At 40.1% G+C, this 17,944-nt stretch overlaps 1 protein-coding gene across 3 annotated transcripts in view; it reads right to left on the reverse strand.

The window, feature by feature from the left end:
• Positions 1-17,944, reverse strand: part of LOC112252685 (membrane-associated guanylate kinase, WW and PDZ domain-containing protein 2) — a 233,779-nt gene that overhangs the window by 151,942 nt on the left and 63,893 nt on the right. The window lies entirely within an intron of this gene.

Raw genomic sequence — 17,944 nt, forward strand, 5'->3', positions numbered from 1 at the left:
CATGCTTCGTAACAACAGGTGTAGACGAACAGTGAAATGCTTACTTACAGGCCCTTCCCAGGTCGGGGGTTCACCTTGGGGTCATGATAGGGGCTGCACCAAATGTTTCTAAGATTATTATAAGGTTATAAGACCCCTACCCCTTACATTTATAGGGTCCTAGACTACAGATAAACAATATATATATATATACACATTATGAGGTTTAATATTGTTCCACAGTAATGTTCTAGTCTCTGCCTGTAAAAAAGAAGAGATGTGTGAGTTCAGGGTGTCTGTGAAAAGAGCCTAAAAGATAAAAGAGATGCAGAGACACAGAACTCCCCAGGGAGTGTAAGAGATAAGAGACTAGTCAGACATTCCACTATAAATCAACTTGGACATTTACTGGTAAGCATTTAGATAACACAAAAAGTCTTGTTTATATAGCTGTGTAGGCATGGTTTTGGTCTCATGAGTCGAAGGTAATGACGTAGTCAACATCACAGGGTTGACTACAAGCATGACAAAAGCAACTTGGGACATTTTCTATTTTGCAGAACTTACTCAGAAACATTAGTGCGATGTTCCTGTTGTCAACTTCTGTCTGCAATTGCATTAATAAAGGTTTTTGAATGATTTAATTAAATATATTGTCATAATGCTAATTTCACCAATGAGAAAATGATTGACATGGAACAAGGAAAATAACCCTATAACACCAACAATGCAGAGAAAAAAAAAAGATAAATAATAGAAAAGTAATAACACAATGACTAAATACACAACGAGTAACAATAACTTAGCTATATACTAGGTAATTGAGGTAGATATGTATATAAGTAGGGATAAAGTGAACGGGCAACAGGATAGAAAATAAACAGTAGCAGCAGCATATGTGATGAGTCAAAAGAGTTAGAGCAAAAAGGGTCAATGCAGATAGCTAAATAATTAACCAATAGCTACCCGGACTAGCTATTTAGCAATCTTAATGCTTGGGGGTAGAAACTGTTCAGGGTTCTGTTTTTTTCAGACTTGATGAATCGGGCCGCTTGCCATTCGGTAGCAGAGAGAACAGTCTATGACTTGGGTGGCCGGAGTCTTTGACAATATTTAGGACCTTACTCTGACACCGCCTGGTGTAGATGTCCTGGATTGCAGGGAGCTCGGCCCCAGTGATGTAATGGGCTGTACACACAGAGAGGGCGAGGGAGCGGGCGAGGGAGCGAGCGAGAGATCAGGATTGATTCCACTGTGGGTTGTCTACTTGTCTTTTTCTATCCATTGATTGGATTGCTTATTTCTATTCTCTGTCAAATTTGCTCAAGCAAATGCTTTTCACACACATTCAATACAATATGAGTGCCCATGCCGAATCTTTTCAGCCTCCTGAGGAAGAGGCGTTTTCATGCCTTCTTCATGACTTTGTTGGTGTGTGTGGACCATGATAATTCCTTAGTGATTTAGACACGAGGAACTTGAAGCTCTCGACCCGCTCCACAACAGTCCTGTCGATCTGGATGTGGACGTGCTCGGGCCTCCGTTTCTTGTAGTCCACGATCAGCTACTTTGTCTTGCTGACGTTGAGGGAGAGGGTGTTGTCTGGCACCACACTGCCATGTCAGTGACTTCCTCCCTATTGGCTGTCTTGTCGTTGTCGGTGGTCAGGCCAACCACCGTCGTGTTGTCAGCAAACTTAATGATGGTGTTGGTTGGGGTCGTGCCCTGTCATAGGTGAACAGTGAGTACAGGAGGGGAAGAGTACACACCCTTGACGGGACCCCGTGTTCAGGGTCAGCATGGTGGATGTGTTGTTGCCTACCCGCACCACCTGGGGGTGGCCCGTCAGGAGTCCAGGATCCAGTTGAAGAGGGTGTTCAGTTCCAGGGTCCGGAGCTTAGTGATGAGCTTAGAGGGAACTATAGTGTTGAACACAGAGCTATAAGTTGTGTGTGTGTGTGCATGTGTTTGCTTAGATGCAGCAGTTAGAGATGATTTGTTCTAATGAAAGGCAGTGTTTGAGTCTGTGCCAAGTGGAAGCTCTACTCTACTCAAGCACACTGTAAACTCAAGACTATGGTGTTGGTTTCTTTGCAACTCCATTGATCAGCTAAGACCACTGATTAGTTAAGGAGACAGGGCGAGGGAGCGAGCGAGAGATCAGGATTGATTCCACTGTGGGTTGTCTACGTGGTCTTTTTCTATCCATTGATTGGATTGCTTATTTCTATTCTCTGTCAAATTTGCTCAAGCAAATTGGCCACAATGTCAGAAAATGTGGAGATAGAATATAAACACATACTCAACAAAGGGAAAGAGTTGACAAGCACTCAATGAAATAATCTGATGTAAAGACAAGACCACAGTTCCAGTATCCCTACTAGCTAAGGTTTGAGAGACTAGTCTTTTTGCATAATGTGAGTTGTCAGTCAGTCAGTCAGACACGCACACACACACAGACACACACATACACACACAGAGAGTCTGGAGCTTAGAGCAGGGTTAATTGCAGCATGGCAATAATGTTCTGTTTCTGCAATGTTGCTGTTTCCACAGTAAGCTGACTGACTGTGTGTTTGTGTGTTGTGTGTGCCCGGCTAAGGGGCATGCACAACACTAATCTCATCTGTGAGCCAATCCCAGTGCAGCAGGGTTCCCTAACTCCATAGCAGCATTCCCACTAGGGAGGAGGGCACAGCTGTGTGTGTGTGAGGGTGTGTGTCAGCAGCCTGCCCACAGCATTTCAACTTCTTTCCTTGGTTCCTGGTCAAAGCAACCAAATGAATAAATTACACCAGTGGTATTAGTGGTCCCTGGAGAAGTGCATATACAGTAAAGTTTTCAGACCCCTTAACTTTATCCAGATTTTGTGACTTAACAGCCTTATTCTAAAATGGATTAAATAGTATTTTTCCCTTAGCAATCTACACTCAGTACCCCATAATGACAAAGAAATTATGGGGTATTGTTTATAGATTGATAAGGAAATGTGTTTATTTAATCCATTTTAAAATAATGCTGTAACGTAACAAAATGTGTTAAAAATCAAGCGCTCTGAATCATTTTCAAATGCATTGTCCTCTAATTTTCTCGAAAAAAATCCTAAATGGCCCGCTCGGTGAAGGAAAAGGCACCCTGTGTGAAAGATTGACCTGAAATGATAAATCCCATATTGGTCTCCCGAGGCAAACCCAAGCTGTACTGAGCAAGTAGGCTAACAGTAGGCCTACTATTGAAACGGATACATAAATGAGGCTGTGAACTGAGTCATTAATTCACAGGTTTCTGATTCCCCCCCCCAAAAAAATGATGTCCATTGCTGCATATAAAATGTGAAGAAATAAGTGTATCAGCCATTTTAAGCAAAACATTCTGGGCCTGGTTTCCCAAAAGCATGTTAAGGTTAAGTTGAAATTAGAACCAACAATTAACTTAGCCAAAGATGCTTTTGGGAAACCAGGCCCAGATCTGTTCCATTAGCCTTATTAATTGATAAGGTGTATACTGGGCCTCCACTACTATGATAAGCATTGTGGGGATTAACGAGTATATGCAATACCCACTGCATTATACTGTATCAATTAATCTGTCTGCCCATAATCATCTATTCAGCCAGCCAGAGATGTTCAACTTCACTGCCATGATGTACTAACAAGAATGATATTTGCAGCCATCATAAAGGATGGTTTACAGGTTTGTTTCCGGAAGAAGCTAGCTAGCTAGCTAGGCTATCTAGTCAGTTAGGTTGGTGCTTGGTAACTAGCCAGCTAGGTTGATACTTGCTAATTACCCAGTTAGGTTGGTTGACAGCCCCTGTGAAATTATATCAGTACTAGCTAGCTAACTAACCAGTTAGCTTGGTGATTAAAGGGGTTTATGCTATGTGGTTGACAACCCTTAAACCTCTTAGATGTAAGGTCCCCTTTCTAACATTTTCGCTTATAAATCGATCTGTGTATACAGTAGGTCGAAGTGGCTTACATTGAGTGATAGCCCTGGTTCCCACGGACACAGAGCCTGTGTGACATAGGATGTGAAATCTGAAACCACTTGAAGCTGGGATGTCCCCACTACCATTTCCTTCGCTCTTCCGACTGTCCATCAATTCCTGGCTGAACCCTACATTATACAGCCAAGGACATGCACATGCCTGCAAGTGTTACATCGTAGCAACAGTAGAGAGTGCTTTCATCACGGTAGCATATTCAGAGATCAATTTATTGCCATTAATCTAAAATAATTCATAGATTTTAAACAAATAAAACACTTTCTCTTTGTCATAGATGGACAATAGTAATATGAGATGAAAGGTGAGTTCCTAACGAGTTCAGGAAGCCAAGCTAGACCTATGTGAGACATTTACAGCGATGGGGGCAGATGTTTTGATCATGGGAGACCTTTAGGAAATATGCACATTTTCTCTAACACTAAACATACAAATATGTATTTTACAGTTAGAAGGAAGGTGAACTCTTAAGTCATTGTATAATTTGATAATGCTATATTTAGGAAACATTACAAGTCATTTCAAGCCTTATTCATACACTCTTGTTGAATAGGAGCTACATCATATATCATATTTTCATATTTGTACTTAGTACTTGGACTTGTGTCCTCAAAAGCGACTACACCTCAGCAATGTATAATTATTTGTACCAGAAAGGTGACATTTTAACCTTTCTTTGAGTATGCAGCATTACTAGTTATTGTTTATGGCCCTCATGATAAATCATTACTTTTGGGAATCACGTAGATTACATTTTTGATTACATTTAACTGGTTAATGCACCATCACTACTAGCTAACTAACTAGCCCCACTTAACTCAGTGCTTGACAGTCATTTTGTATTGCTAGCACTACCAGCTAGCTAGCAGGTTGACACCCCAAAATGTGCCACCACTATTAGCTATAGTCTGGGTACATTACATTTTTAACAATGCTTTTTTCTGATGAAAATGTGTTCATTTCATCTGCCATGGAGTCCAGTTTCACAATATTACCTTATGACCCAAATTCTTGATGTAGTTTTGAAGTTATCACAGAAAAACAGGACTTAGTTGAGGGCATTTTTCAACCTGACAGCTCCTATTAGTTCTCGAGTACCATTTTACCAAGTCACCTTCCGAACGTTCTATTCCCAGCCGATTATTCTGCATCATAATGCTAGATGCACTGTTGTTAGTAATTAGATCTACCCACGTAAACCTTGTGGGTTTGCCTCAGGTAACTTGATATTAATAAGGTTACGGCTACTTGGTGAGAAAATCACCAAAAATCTCAAAATTTCAAGATTATGTTATAATACTTTTATTGCATCAAATGGTTGTTTTATGCAACATAATATAGTATTTTGTTAACTAATGTGTGTGTTCTACTGAGGATGGGCTTCTGGGAGATAACACTGACAGGAGATTTATGAAGTCTTTTGGGTGATAAAACCTAAAGCGTATTCCAGAGCATGAGTTAATTTTATGTTCTATACCGTACCAGAGAGAGATGGTTCCAGTTTGGAGTCAAAAGGGACAGACACTGGTATCTACACAATGAAAACTGTTGACACAGCAGATACACAGATTCTGCTGTGTATTATAGGTATCTTTCATACAAATCTTAACCTTGTGACCCATTCTATATATCTGTTGTTCGCCTTCTAGGTTTAAAGGGGTGTATCTTGGCTATAAAAGACCTTTGTACTTTTGTCTCGGGGCTCTCAACGAATCATCTTAGCGTGATTCGTCGACCAGCCATCGCTATTGCAAAGCTCTCACTAATAAAGATTCAGTTTAAGTATAACTATGTCTCTCCTCATTTGATAATAAAGAAATTAACCACCACAAGACCTCCAGGCTGTTTAAGGGCTATTTGACCAAGAAGAAGAGTAATGGAGTTCTGTATCAGATGACTTGGCCTCCACAATCACCCGACCTCAACCCAATTGAGATGGTTTGGGATGAGTTGGACAGCAGAATGAAGGAAAAGCAGCCAATAAGTGCTCAGCATATGTGGGAATTCCTTCAAGACTGTTGGAAAAGCATTCCAGGGGAAGGTGGTTGAGAGTGCCAAAAGTGTGCAAAGCTGTCATCAAGGCAAAGGGTGACTACGTTGAATAATCTAAAATCTAAAATGTATTTAGATTTGTTTAACACTTTTTTGGTTACTACATGATTCCATTTGTGTAATTTCATAATCTTGATGCCTTCAGTATTATTTTACAATGTAGAAAATAGTAAAGATAAAGGAAGATCCTGAAATAAGTAGGTGAGTCCAAACTTTTGACTGGTACTATATTTATAGGGGTAAGGTGACTAGGCATCAGGCTATACACTATACACACAAAAGTACACTGCTTCAAATGAGTGGATTCGGCTATTTCAGCCACACCATTGATGACAGGTGTGTAAAATCAAGCACACAGCCATGCAATCTCCATAGACAAACATTGGCATTAGAATGGCCTTACTGAAGAGCTCAGTGTCTTTCACCGTCTTAGAATGCCACATTACTAACAAGTCAGTTCATCAAATTTCTGCCTTGCTAGAGCTGCCGCGGTCAACTGCAGCTGTTAGTGTGAAGTGGAAACGTCTAAGAGCAGCAACGACTCAGCCACGAAGTGGTAGGCCACACAAGCTCACAGAACAGGACCGCTGAGTGCTGAAACGTGTAAACATCGTCTGTTCTTGGTTGCAACACTCACTACCGGGTTCCAAACTGCCTCTGGAAGCAACGTCAGCACAAGAACTGTTTGTTGGGAGCTTCATGAAACGGGTTTCCATGGCCGGGCAGCCGCACACACAAGCTTAATATCGCCATGCGTAATGCTAAGCGTCGGCTAGAGTGGTGAAAGCTCGCCACCATTGGACTATGTAGCTAAGGAAAAACATTCTCTGGGGTGATGAATTATGCTTCACTATCTTGCAGACTGATAGACAAATCTGGGTTTGGCATTGCCAGGAGAATGCTACCTGCCCCAATGCATTGTGATAACTGTTAAGTTTGGGAGTCGGAATAATAGTCTGTTTTCATAGTTCGGGCTAGGCCCCTTAGTTCCAGTGAAGGGGAAATCTTAACGCTACAGCATACAATGACATTCTAGGCAATTCTGTGCTTCCAAATTTGTGGCAACGTTTGGGGAAGGGCACTTCCTGTTTCAGCATGACAATGCCCCCGTGCACAAAGCGAGGTCCATGGGCCAAAGACTTATTAGGTTTTCATTTTTTTTTACAGCAATTACAATTCCCTAAAATGCTTTTTTATGTTCATTTGAGTGTCACCTACTGTATGCCCTTATATTAGTTATATTCAAGAATAAAGCCAATAATTCAGTTTTATTGTGAATCATATGAATGTACCCTAGTAAAATGTAATTCAGTATAACACTAAGTGTTTTTTTATTTTAATTCTATGCCCATTTTTCATAATTACAAGGTTATATGTTCATGCTTAGACTAGCAGAAATATGACTACGCAGAAAAAATTACATTATTTTATTTTGAATACCACATATTTGATATGTCACGGGTACAACTCAAAATGTGTTGGTTTTTTACAAAAACGTCCTGCCTTACACTGAAAACAATGGTCAAATCTATGAAAATATCTTTCACTCCACCCTTTGAGATTTGTTTTTGTATCTCTGAGTCAACAAAACAAAGTTATTGTATTTGAATATAACATACTGGTGTTATACTGTATGACAATATTTTGTTACCCTGAAAGATACATATCACCAAGGCCCACAAATATTGATTAAATGTGATTCCTTCAGCAATAACAATAATGATCCTATAAACTATTATTAATAGCTGCAATAGTAGTTTTCTTTTAGCTATTTTTTAAGTTATAAAACTGTGTAAAAAACAGGATAAGATGTTTAAAATGTGCAGGCTAGCTGAACTTCCATACTAGAGAGAGAAATTACCCATACGCCACACACAAAGATCATGGGTTTTACTATGCAACATAGTTTAACTGACACAAGGTACAATTTCATTCAAGTAGGATTAAATCAGCATTGAACTGTTGCCTGACAGCAGTATGAAACCATGGAAATAATATCATGCTTTTCTTCTGGCTTGTCTTTCCTCCCTAGCAATGGGATCTGCGTTAATCTTTTGTCTGTGCGGTGCAGCCCTCTCCTTATTAGGCAACGGTATATACAGTATAAAGATAATGTGCATTGAAATACCTTAAAATAGTTTAAAATTATAATATTCAGTATTCATACAAGTAAATATGAATTGCATGATTAAATGTTATAAACTAGTGAAAACATGGGATAACAAAGCTCCTGTCATTCAGCATAACGGGTCACATTGTGGTAAGACATGAAACTTTTGTTTGTGCTGAAGGACAAAAGCATGATACTGAAGGACGGATTTCATACAAACATATTTAACAGGCATTTCCTTGGCCACCTATATAAAGTAATGACCTTGACCTATAAAGATTATCATTCATTTTCAGATTTAATATAGCTTTATATAAAATAATTGCATTTCAATTATGTTTTCTGTGCTGTACTGAAGGACATGCGTTTTTGTTTCAAAGATTACTAGAGGGTGAAAAGGTGAAATCATCAAATATTTCAGAGATTACTCACCTCATCACATTGATAGAGGGTCTTCAATGGGTCTTCTTTGTGATGTCACACACTGTCACATGATTACCATCATGTGATATGCTTAAAAATGGCTTTTTACCTTTGTTATACTGAATGAGATTGATGAAGCGCAAAAGTTATTCAAGTTTTAAATAAAAAGTAGATACCGTATTTCGCCCATTATTCTATATATTGTTGCAAACACTAACACAATTATGCCATGGGTGTTAATTTATATTTTTAGGATGAATTTCTAAATTTTAAAAACACTTCTGTCATATGAATTTTAACCCGACAGTTACAGGGAAGGACATGTTGCACTTTAGAGCTCAATAACTCTCTAAATTTAATAGTTTGCAACACAAATATTTCAGGGTCAAAAGAAGGGTAAGAGTTGAGTGATTTAATATAATATTTATACGTATAAATCTTTTTTATGTTAAATGAATTGCCTTCGGACACCACATTTACGTCTCGTCTTTGACCCCCATACAGAAATGGTTTGCCGAGATCAGTGTGGAAGAACTTGACTGTCCTGCACAGAGCCCTGACCTCAACCCCATCGAACACCTTTGGGATGAATTGGAATGCCGACTGCAAGCCAGGTCTAATCGCCAAACATCAGTGTCTGACCTTACTAATGCTCTTGTGACTGAATGGAAGCATGTCCCCGCAGCAATGTTCCACCATGTAGTGATAAGCCTTCCCAGAAGAGGGGAGGCTGTTCTAGCAGGTAATGTAGTGTATGGTAAACTGAATACTGTACAGTGAGGGAAAAAAAGTATTTTATCCCCTGCTGATTTTGTATGTTTGCCCACTGACAAAGAAATGATCAGTCTATCATTTTAATAGAATAACAACAACAAAATCCAGAAAAACGGATGTCAAAAAAGTTATAAATTGATTTGCATTTTAATGAGGAAAATAAGTATTTGACCCCTCTGCAAAACATGACTTAGTGACTTAATGACTTGGTGGCAAAACCCTTGTTGGCAATCACAGAGGTCAGACGTTTCTTGTAGTTGGCCACCAGGTTTGCACACATCTCAGGAGGGATTTTGTCCCACTCCTCTTTGCAGATTTTCTCCAAGTCATTAAGGTTTCGAGGCTGATGTGGCCGTGTGTTTTGGGTCATTGTCATGCTGGAATACCCATCCACGACCCATTTTCAATGCCCTGGCTAGGGGAAGGAGGTTCTCACCCAAGATGTGACAGTACATGGCCCCGTCCATCGTCCCTTTGATGCGGTGAAGTTCTCCTGCCCCCTTAGCAGAAAAACACCCCCAAAGCATAATGTTTGGAGGTGTTTGGTGGGTGTTATTATGCCACCAATAATAACATGTTTCCAGTTTGGTGTGGCCATTTAGTCTCTTTTGAAGAACATATCAAGACCATTTCAAGGACAGCTTTTTTCCATCTACGTAACATTGCAAAAATCAGAAACTTTCTGTCCAAAAATGATGCAGAAAAATTAATCCATGCTTTTGTCACTTCTAGGTTAGACTACTGCAATGCTCTACTTTCCGGCTACCCGGATAAAGCACTAAATAAACTTCAGTTAGTGCTAAATATGGCTACTAGAATCCTGACTAGAACCAAAAAATTGTATCATATTACTCCAGTGCTAGCCTCTCTACACTGGCTTCCTGTCAAAGCAAGGGCTGATTTCAAGGTTTTACTGCTAACCTACAAAGCATTACATGGGCTTGCTCCTACCTGTCTCTCTGATTTGGTCCTGCCGTACATACCTAGACGTACGCTACGGTCACAAGACGCAGGCCTCTAATTGTCCCTAGAATTTCTAAGCAAACAGCTGGAGGCAGGGCTTTCTCCTATAGAGCTCCATTTTTTATGGAACGGTCTGCCTACCCATGTCAGAGACGCAAACTCGGTCTCAACCTTTAAGTCTTTACTGAAGACTAATCTCTTCAGTGGGTCATATGATTGAGTGTAGTCTGGCCCAGGAGTGGGAAGGTGAACAGAAAGGCTCTGGAGCAACGAACCGCCCTTGCTGTCTCTGCCTGGCCGGTTCCCCTCTTTCCACTGGGATTCTCTGCCTCTAACCCTATTACAGGGGCTGAGTCACTGGCTTACTGGGGCTCTCTCATGCCGTCCCTGGAAGGGGTGCATCACCTGAGTGGGTTGATTCACTGATGTGGTCATCCTGTCTGGGTTGGCGCCCCCCCCTTGGGTTGTGCCATGGCGGAGATCTTTGTGGGCTATACTCAGCCTTGTCTCAGGATGGTAAGTTGGTGGTTGAAGATATCCCTCTAGTGGTGTGGGGGCTGTGCTTTGGCAAAGTGGGGTTATATCCTTCCTGTTTGGCCCTGTCCGGGGGTGTCCTCGGATGGGGCCTCAGTGTCTCCTGACCCCTCCTGTCTCAGCCTCCAGTATTTATGCTGCAGTAGTTTGTTGTGGGGGGCTAGGGTCAGTTTGTTATATCTGGAGTACTTCTCCTTGTCCTATTCGGTGTCCTGTGTGAATCTAAGTGTGTGTTCTCTAATTCTCTCCTTCTCTCTTTCTTTCTCTCTCTCGGAGGACCTGAGCCCTAGGACCATGCCCCAGGACTACCTGACATGACTCCTTGCTGTCCCCAGTCCACCTGGCCGTGCTGCTGCTCCAGTTTCAACTGTTCTGCCTTATTATTATTTGACCATGGTGGTCATTTATGAACATTTGAACATCTTGGCCATGTTCTGTTATAATCTCCACCCGGCACAGCCAGAAGTGGACTGGCCACCCCACATAGCCTGGTTCCTCTCTATGTTTCTTCCTAGGTTTTGGCCTTTCTAGGGAGTTTTTCCTAGCCATCGTGCTTCTACACCTGCATTGCTTGCTGTTTGGGGTTTTAGGCTGGGTTTCTGTACAGCACTTTGAGATATCAGCTGATGTACGAAGGGCTATATAAATACATTTGATTTGATTTGTTTGTCAGACAAATCATTGGGTCGAAACTACAGAACAGTACAAAATAAGCGAACGCATATGGTTAATGTTATGATAATTAAAAAATATATATAAATATCATTTTTTTACTGAGCCTTTCCAAGTCCACGCAAGTTTCTTCAACTGTCTTCTGACTGTAATTAGAGCAATGTTGTGCCGTGATGCCAGCAGATTGCAGATTGCCTTTGCCGATCGCTCATCATCTTCATGAATATAAGCAAGTGATCTCTGCTAAATAATAAAGTTTGATTTATTTCTGAAGAAACCTTTCTAAATAACAAACTGGCTTTATTTACAAATTAGTGAGAATGTCTCACCCCATGTTCAAGAATTGCCTTTTTCCTAGCTCACTCTAGGTTAAATGAAAAGGAACGCTCCAAAATATTGTTACTTTTTAAACAAAGCGGTTATTATTATTGAATTAATTTAGAATGATATAAAAAGCCCCTTAGATATTCTCAGATACTCTCACAGATCCTAATGGAAAATGCCCCTTAGATTTTAATTTAGAGTCCTCCAATCCTCTAAATGTAATTATTGGCGTATATTCACATCATTGAAAATAAATACATCGATATACTGTAGGCCTACCATAGGTGAAATGATTCTCACTTGTGTTGAGTAATGTGCTGTTAAAAATAGTGTAGGTCTTATTTATTTAAAGAGCATATTGAAGTTAGAAGCAAAAAAAGAAAATGTTTCGCACTGTTCTGAGGCAAGTATGGAGACAGGTCTTGACAAATCAATTAGATTTTTTATTTTCACTTAATCCCCATTTGGGTATTGGTTAGATAAGAATTAGAAAATTAGGGTACAGAAATGTTATGCTCTTAGTGTAACCGTAATTTAACTAGGCAAGTCAGTTAAGAACACATTCCTATTTACATGGACAGCCTACTCCTTCCCTTTCTCTGAATAGAAACACCATAATATTAATCAAATTAAGCCACATTTCTTAGATCAATCCCATATACTACGTTATTACAAAAAAGGTTTTAAATTCTCCGTTAATGCCAATATGGAAGACTATCAAATGAATCTCAAAGATGCCCTCTAGTGGTCAAACTAGCAATAACTTGCATTAACAGAAAAGTTGCTGACAAATAGATAACGTGCCACAGAATGCTGCAGCAGCCCGCAAGGTGTGCCACAGTATGACGCAACTTTTAAAGGAGGAACCACTGTAGCAACGGTATCCATTTTGGTAGATTCTCCTGAAGAAAACCTTTTGGGTCAGAACCTTCTGCCGTTTCTTCCAGACCCACAAGACGTATGTTCACTCTCTTCTCTCTGTCTTCATGCAATGTAATTTTATCTCGCAGTTGCTTCACTGCATCTCGGCAGGTGGCTACGTCATCTGTAGCAGCCCTGGCGCTAACCTGCATCTCATCACAGAGCTGCTCCAGAGACTTGCATGTGACCGATGGAAATGGAAATGTCATTTGAGAGTTTTAAGATAGACGTGTTGGAGGCTTCCACCATATCCTTGAGTGATTTAAATTCTCAAGTGACATTGCCAGTGTAAACTTAAATGTTTGGAAATGCTTGGAAATGTATCAAGTGACCAATTCGGACACTTGTGTACATCTGGGCAAACTCGTGACACCTGGGAGACTTGATACAAAATATAAAGAGCAATCATTCTTGAACATATCAGTCTGAAACTTTTCACATACAATGCCACCCTTTTGTGGACAACATCACAATTACACCCAGCTTCCTAGGTAAATGTATGGCCTTTCTTTGCATTGCAAAGATGATGCAAAAAAATATATAGAAAACACATGTTTGTTTGCTTTGACTTTCACCAGAAATAATGTGTTATATTCTCCTACATTAATTTCACATTTCCACAAACTTCAAAGTGTTTCCTTTCAAATAGTATCAAGAATATTAATGTTCTTGCTTCATGTCCTCAGCTTGATTTAGATTTGGGTCTGTCATTTTAGACGGAAATTGAGATGAAGTATCCGATCCTTAAGGGGCTTTAGGTGTGCCTTGTTAACAGCTAATTTGTGGAATTTCTTTCCTTCTTAATCTGTTTGAGCCAATCAGTTGTGTTGTGACAAGGTAGGGTTGGTTGGTATACAGAAGATAGCCCTATTTGATAAAAGACCAAGTCCACATTATGGCAAGAACAACTCAAATAAGCAAAGAGAAACGACAGATTTGTAATTTCCGGTCACAACTTGCGAACATTATGTGCTGCTGTACGGTTTGTTGCTAACGTTACTTTGCGACCTGCCAACTTCACAGTTTTTACTTTTGAATTACTGTTTTATATTTTAAAAATGTTCCCCTCACTCAACTTTTTTAAATTAAACTTTTTCATTCCGGACGCTTTATCTGGACATGGTTCTACATGACCTCCACCAGACGAAGCTAAGTAGTAACATTATGCATTCTAACTGCAGTCGCTGTACTCATAATATACAGGAGAACGGTCACCTTATGGTGATGATAGCCGTGCTGCAAGCCCAGCTTCAGACGCAATCGTTAGGCAATTGTAATTTAAGTGTAGGAAAGGATGAAAGTACAATAGTATAAATCCCCTCGCACAATCTGCGCAGCCGAACAGTTTTCTCAAGGCTTCTGGAAGGAAATGCTGTAGGAATGCTCAACCGGTGTTGCTCATTCAGCTGACAGAAATTTTCAACCAGTTCTCCCCGTTAAGCAAGGAGTCTGAGTCATAGAACGAGCCTTCTCTGGTCTCTCCTCCTCCCGTTACGGGGTCTGAGACACCGAAGCCACCCACCATTAGCTATGACAAATTGAAAATCCTAGTCATTGGCGACTCCATTACCCGCAGTATTAGACTTAAAAAGAATCATCCAGCGATCATACACTGTTTACCAGGGGACAGGGCTACCAACATTAAGACTAATATGAAGATGGTGCTGGCTAAGGCTAAATCTAGCGAGTGTAGAGAGTATAGGGATATTGCTATCTACGTCGGCACTAACGATGTTAGGATGGAACAGTCAGAGGTCACCAAGCGCCACATAGCTTCAGCGTGTAAATCAGCTAGAACGATGTGTAGGCATCGAGAACTGTCTCTGGCCCCCTCCCAGATAGGGGGAGTGATGAGTTCTACCACAGAGTATCACAACTCAATTGCTGGTTGAAAACATTAAACAGAAAACTGTTTTCTGCCTCTCCCAAAAGATAGAATTTGTAGATAATTAGCTCTCTTTCTGGGACTCACCCACAAACAGGACCAAGTCTGGCCTGCTGAGGAGTGATGGACTCCAGCCAAGCTGGAGGAGACTATGAACATAGACATGGCTCTAACTCCACAATGAGATAGGGTGGTGTTTGCCTTAGCAATCTCACTGGGATAAAGACCTCCCCCAGTCCTGTCATTATTTAAAGAGATTGTGATATCTCACATCTCAAAATATGGCTACTTAATGTTAGATCCCTCACTTCCAAGGCAGTTACAGTCAATGAACGAATCACTGATCATAATCTTGATGTGATTGGCCTGACAGAAACGTGGCTTAAGCCTGATGAATTTATTGTGTTAAATGAGGCCTCTCCTCATTTAAGGGGATGCCTCATTTACAGCATTCCTCACTGAGTTCCCTGCATTTCTATCGGACCTTGTAGTCATGGCAGATAATATTCACATTTTTGGTGACTTTAATATTCACATGGAAAAGTCCACAGACCCACTCCAAAAGGATTTCGGAGCCTACTCACTGCCACAGTCATACTCTGGACCTAGTTTTGTTCCTTGGAATAAATATTGTGGAGCTTAATATTGCTTCCTCATAATCCTGGACTATCGGACCACCATTTTATTACGTTTGCAATCACAAAAATAATCTGCTCAGAGCCCAACCAAGGATCATCAAAAGCCGTGGTACAAATTCTTGGACATCCCAAAGATTCCTAGATGCCCTTTCAGACTCCCTTCACTTACCCAAGGACCTCAGAGTACAAAAATCGGAACTAAATTTAAACTTGCATAATACCCTAAATGCAGTAGCTCCCATAAAAACTAAAAACATTTGTCATAAGAAACTAGCTCCCTGGTATACAGAAAATACCCGAGCTCTGAAGCAAGCTTCCAGAAAATTGGAACGGAAATGGCGCCACACCAAACTGGAAGTCTTCTGACTAGCTTGGAAAGACTGTACCGTGCAGTATCGAAGAGCCCTTACTGCTGCTCGATTATCCTATTTTTCCAACTTATTTTAGGAGAATAAGAACAATCTACATTTATTTTTGAACCTGTCGCAAAGCTAACTAAAAACAGTATTGACCAAGAGAGCAGTGATAAATTCATTAACTTATTTGATGAAAAGATCATGATCAATAGAAAGAAATATTATGGACACCTCTTTAAATCTGTGTATTCCTCCAAAGCTCAGTTTTCCTGAGTCTGCACAACACAACACTGCCAGGACCTAGGATCAAGGGAGACACTCAAGTTTTTTAATATTATATCTCTTGACACATTGATGAAAATAATCATGGCTTCTAAACCTTCCAGCTGCATACTGGACCATATTCCAACTAAACTACTGAAAGAGCTGCTTCCTGTGCTTTGCCCTCCTATGTTGAACATAATAAACGGCTCCCTATCCACCGAATGTGTACCAAACTCACTAAAAGTGGCAGTAATACAGCTTCTTTTCTAAAAAACAAACCTTAACCCAGGAAAAAAAACTATCAGCCTATATCGAATCTCCCAATACTGTTGCGCAGCAACTCACTGCCTTCCTGAAGACAAACAACGTATACGAAACGCTTCAGTCTGGTTGTAGAGCCCATCATAGCACTGAGACCGCAATCGTGAAGGTGGTAAATGACCATTTAATGGAATAAGACCAAGGCTCTGCATCTGTCCTCCTAGACCTTAGTGCTGCTTTTGATATAGTGGTTCATCCTTTAAAAGTTGCAGCGTACTGTAGCACAGCTTGCATGGTGCCGCAGAATTCTATGGCACGTTATTTAAGTGTCAGCCATTATAAACATTAACAATAAGGTATTTCTGTTTTATTTTGAATACATTTTCCAAAAAATCAAACAATCAATTTTCGCTTTGCCGTTATTGGGTATTGGGTGTAGATTGCAAAGGATATTTTTAAATTTCATTTTAGAATAAGGCTGTAACGTAACAAAATGTGGAAAAAGTCAAGGGGTCTGAATACTTTCCGAAGGCAATGTATATTCTTTTTATGGTTCTTCTGTTAAAAACATTTTAATTTGGCCCTATCCACATAGGTCAATTTCCACGAGTGTAAGGGGTTAACCCCCGACAAAATAGAATACCAGTTAGGTAACTGTATAAAACACGGAGTCAACGTTATACTATATAACATAAACAAAAACACAGATACTTGATCAAGTATGCCGCCATTGTAGATACTATGTTGGGCAGGCCGTCATTGTAAATAAGAATTTGTTCTTAACTGACTTGCCTAGTTAAATAAATCAGGGGAGTTTGCTGGTTTTCTATCCCTGCAAGACATTACCCAATAACCTGAACGAAATCAAACCTCGCAGATAAAACAAAGTAAATCTAGAAAAAGTACATTTTCCCCAAAAAATGTGTGGTAATACATGTGAAATGTTGAAGGGATGGATGGAGAGACAAAGACACAGAGATAGCGAGAGAGATACATATGAGACGAAGAGGTTGCACTTCTTCCTCATGGGTTGCTTCCTCATCGGAGGAGCTGTCATAATCATCATCTCCTTCCTCGTCACTCCCTGAGATGTAGACACCTGCAAATTGTATAACTTAATAAAGCAACCATCCTGTTTTGAAGTAAAACCCAAAAATAATCTACACATGCACAACACCGTATGATTGACTGTCTGTATAGTCTGACATCCCATCCTCATTAACCACCTGAATCACAACAGACTTTCCAAGGCTTTTGATCAAATATATTACACCAACAGGTAGTCTTTCTTACAGTTAGTGCAAGTGCTTCTAAGTTGAAGCCCTTAAAAGCACACAAAGAGGTTTAGGATGACATGCTACAGTATTTGAAGGATACTGTTTTAATGATAACAAATGATGAAAAGGGTTTGAGAATCGAATGTTTTTGGACAACCAACCAATAAATAATATAAAAATACTGAAACAATCGTTCATTCAATAATAGAAACAAAACAAGAAGAGACTGCAATATCCATCATTACAGCAAACTGTGGCAAACACAACTAAACAGATTGAGTGAGTGAGTGAGTGAGTGAGAATGAATGAGTGAAAGAGAGAGAATCAAGTCAGGCCCACCTTTTGATCATGAGACTGAGATCACGGCCTTGGCTCTCATTTCCGAATTGGATAAAGTAGATTGAGTGTTGTCTCAAGACACTGAAAGACAATATTTTGTCATGAGATTATATTACATGATGAGTTAACATGATTGTTATGTTCATGATTTAAATAGCCCTATAAT

The sequence above is a fragment of the Oncorhynchus tshawytscha genome, linkage group LG06, assembly GCF_018296145.1.
Source record: "Oncorhynchus tshawytscha isolate Ot180627B linkage group LG06, Otsh_v2.0, whole genome shotgun sequence".
In the NCBI taxonomy this organism is placed as follows: Eukaryota; Metazoa; Chordata; class Actinopteri; order Salmoniformes; family Salmonidae; genus Oncorhynchus; species Oncorhynchus tshawytscha.